This window comes from Marmota marmota, unplaced genomic scaffold (assembly GCF_001458135.2).
Source record: "Marmota marmota marmota unplaced genomic scaffold, marMar, whole genome shotgun sequence".
NCBI classification, from domain to species: domain Eukaryota; kingdom Metazoa; phylum Chordata; class Mammalia; order Rodentia; family Sciuridae; genus Marmota; species Marmota marmota.
Genome location: NW_025999982.1, coordinates 5,723,139 through 5,727,070, shown reverse-complemented (window position 1 = coordinate 5,727,070; position 3,932 = coordinate 5,723,139).

Genomic DNA, 3,932 nt, shown 5'->3' with positions numbered 1-3,932 from the left:
CAGGGGCGGAGGGGCGTGGCGGAGGGGCGTGGCGGAGGGGCGTGGCGGAGGGGCGTGGCGGAGGGGCGTGGCGGAGGGGCGTGGCGGAGGGGCGTGGCTGAGGGGCGTGGCGGAGGGGCGTGGCGTGGGAAGAGCTGGCGGGACGGGGAGCTGGGGGCTCCTTTCCTGGTGGCATCCTTTCTTTGGCACTTGCCATTGTGGATCCTGCCCTGTGGCTTGAAGAGTGGGGACGGCACCCTGGTTTGCTTGCAATGAATTTCGTGCCCTTATTCATTTATTCATTCCACAAATACCAACCCTAGACAGCCATCATGGAATCTCTTGTTAGTAGGAGAGATGGATATTAAATTGATAATTATACCAAGAAATATATAAATATGAATGTAATTAGGACTGTGAAAGAGGGTTCTTATTTGGGCTGGGGCTTCAGGGAAGACATTGCTAAGAGAAATATTTAGGGGAGACCTAAAGAAGGATGGGAGTCACCGGTAGGGGAGAGGGAGTCTTCCAAATAGAGGGAATGGGATATGCAAAGTCCTGGAGGAATGGAAAAACCTAGAAGGCTCAGGAAGGGGAAGGATAGAGGAGGACTAAGGTTGGCATGAGTGGTTGAAATGCCACTCAGACCCCCCACCTGCTGACCTTCCCCCCTGCTCTCCTCAAAATCTCTGTTCTGGCCCCATAAGCCCCACTCTGCACTCTACCTGGGTGCAGGTAGCCACCTGTCTACTTGCCCCCAAATCATTTTCTGCCACCTTTCCCTTTATACTAGACCTCTCAGGATTCTAGAATGGCAGAGCTGGGAGGTCCTTAAGGGTCGGCCCTCTACTCTATGTTTCTGTTCAGAGAAATGGGATCACCAGGGTCCTGGGGGCCAGTGGTGAGGAGGGAAATCCACTCTTCTGTGAGCATTTGCAGAGTGACCCAAATCAAGGGGTGTTATGGGTGTTATCTTATGAACTACGGGGAGACCAGGAAATGACAGGGAGACAGCCTTTCTAGTTACTTAGTGGCAGTGACTTAGGTTGATAGAGCAGATAGTTTTACACCCTGTTTCAGATGGGGAAACTGAGGTTCAGAAAGGTGAAAAACTGGGACTGTCAACTCCTGAGCCTTATCAGCTCTCATGTAGACAGATTCTTCCTGCCACACCTGAGATACGTGGTCTGCGTGTCTGGAGTCCACTGCTGCTGCGGGTTGGCTCACTGGATGCAGGAAAAGACCCACCCGAGCTCACTGCAGTCTAGGAGTTCCTGGGTGGATACACGTACTGAGGAGGGGCAGGCTCTCTGAAACCCAAATGGGAGTTGCAACAGATGGTTTTCCTGGGTTCACAGTAGCTCTAGACCACCGGCTACAAGAGTTGGCATGGGATATAATGAAGTAATTGCTGGAAGGTTGTTTGAGGCCCCAGAGGTGGGGGGTAATTTGTTGGCGAGCAACAGCTGACCACCTGGTGTGACTCAGCCCTTCCCCTCACTGGCATCTTTTCGCCCACACAGTTCCTCTCCAGACTCATGATGACGCTCGCTCATGACTTCAGCTTGCCAGGCTTCACGACCCCTCAGCTCCAACTCTCCCTTGGGACCTTCGGTGGCAGCCGCCAGCATCCACTGACTCAACCTCTCTAGAGAAGGAGCTGACGGGATTGTCCCACCATTCTGTATCTAGCCACACACACATCATTGAGTCACCTGTTGATTGACAGCTCTTGAGTCAGGTGTCACCCTTGATCCAATCGGCTGAGCTAGAGGAAGGAGTCATGGTTATAAGACATAGCTACCTGGGGACTGTGCCATTTCTAGAGAGTTTGTGGGTGGGTCTGCTTCACAGAGGCAGGGGCCTGGGAGTCTCCATAAATGTACCATCTTGCATCTTCCTTCCTCTGTCTCTCCCCTAGTGACCATTCGTGTGTGCACCATGAAAGTCCTCCAGTGGACCCTGTCCAAGGGTAGGTCCCAAAGAAAGCTATCTAGGTAGGCCAGGTAATTTTTAGAAACAATCCTTGTGTGATTTATGACTCAGACATTTTAATTTCCATATTACAGAGGAGGAAACTGAGGCTCAGAAAATGATGTGGTCACCCTAGCTCGTAAAATTCAGAAGGGGTAGGACTTGGAGGCAACTTTGAAGTGCAGTGTTCATTCACATCAGCAGATTCGCTCCTCTTTGTCCCCCTTTTGGAGGTTGTGCTGCTTTTCCTACCAGCTCGTCTTCAGGGGGCTGGGAGAAGCAGGGTCCTTTCCTTTGGGGCTCAGGCTTCAGTCCTCTGCTTCAGATGGAAATCGTCCCTGGTCCTGCTTTTCTATTTCTAGCTGCCTGACCTTTTTGCATATGTCCTTTGTTGAAAGCTACTGTAACACCTTTTCAGAAAGAGGCTGGGTATAAATAAATCCAAGGAAAAAGTCAAAGCTGTTCTCCTTGAAGTCACCCCAAGCCTGGGCGGAGGCCTCCCTCCACACAGTTTTCCCAATCCCCTGCTCCCAAATCCATCTTCCTGGGCACCCAGCATGGCTTCCTGCTCTGAGGTCCACTTGGCACGTTCCCCAAATGCTGATCCTACCACTGAGTCCATCACCCTGACTCTTCGGTTGTTTAGGTTTTTATTTAAAATTGTTGTGAGCTTCCTGCTTCTTTCAGGTCCCCCAAGGCCAACCAAACTCAGCTGAGGACTCCACACTTTGAGAGTCTCAGTCCATCTATACACACTCTAAGCAGAGCCCTGCTCTCCCAGGAACCTTGTGCCAATTCACTCCTATCTAAGAGGAGGGGAGAAGGGGGGTAAAACATGAATTGGAGGCTGAGGTGCCATAGTGGGGAGTCTGCTGCCATTTGAAGATGTCCATAATATACAGTTGAGAGAGAGAGTGGCAGGTTAGAAAGGAACATGCCTAACACCATCTCATTTTTTGTATAAAACATCTGTGTGTATGTGTGTACTTTTAAGTCTAAAGACTATTCAATGGGATGTGAATAGTAGTAGCTCAGATGGTGAAATTTCAGCCTCCTGACTCACATCTTTAGGTTTTCTGTATTGTTTGAATATTTTTGCATGAAACTGTATTATTTTTAATAACCAGGAAAAAAATCTATTTTCTTGAGAAAAGAAAAGCCAGAAGTCATCCAAGACTATGGATTAGAAATAAAGGTCACTTTCTGTTATTAACATTATTTTTATAACTATACATCACAGAGTTTGGGAAAGGACTTTGAATTTGCAATATTTTCCTGCTGATTTATTCAAATAAAAATACTCTGACAATTGGGAGGGAAGGGAGAAGAATTGGGTTGGGTTGACCAGGGATGGGGAGGTTGAGATGTCAAGCCAGGTTTTGAATAGGAGGATTCCTAAGGAGAATAATACCTCTCCCAGGAACAAATGCTAACATTCACTGTGATGCTCAAAACCCTGCACATGCATGTGAGAAAGAGAGAGACTGTACCATATGTGTACATGTGTATGCACGTTTGCACACGTGTGAGGATATCTCATGCTCACTTGTCTAAGCCTGTGGCCACCCTCAATCATTCAGTCAGCTGCAGGCAAGGGGCTAATTGAAATGCCCTGGGTCAGTGATTGACAAATCAGAGAAGACAAGGCCCAAAGATGTGGAAGGGACACTTCCCTACACTTTACCTTCCGGGTCAGCCTCTTTTCCTTGCCCACTCTCAGGGTCCAGGGAGAGAAATTAAGGTATCCAGGGCTTTTTTTTTTTTTTTGGTACTGGAGATAAACCCAGGGGTGCTTTACCATTGAGCCACATCCCCAGCCCATTTTACTTTTTATTTTGAGACGAGGTCTAGCTAAGTTTCTTAGAATCTTATTAAATTGCTGAGACTGCCCTTGAACTTGTGATCCTCCTGCCTCAGCCTCCCAAGCCACTGGGCAGGGCTCTTCTTGATGTTAAAAGTTCTCCAGAGAAGATGGAGAA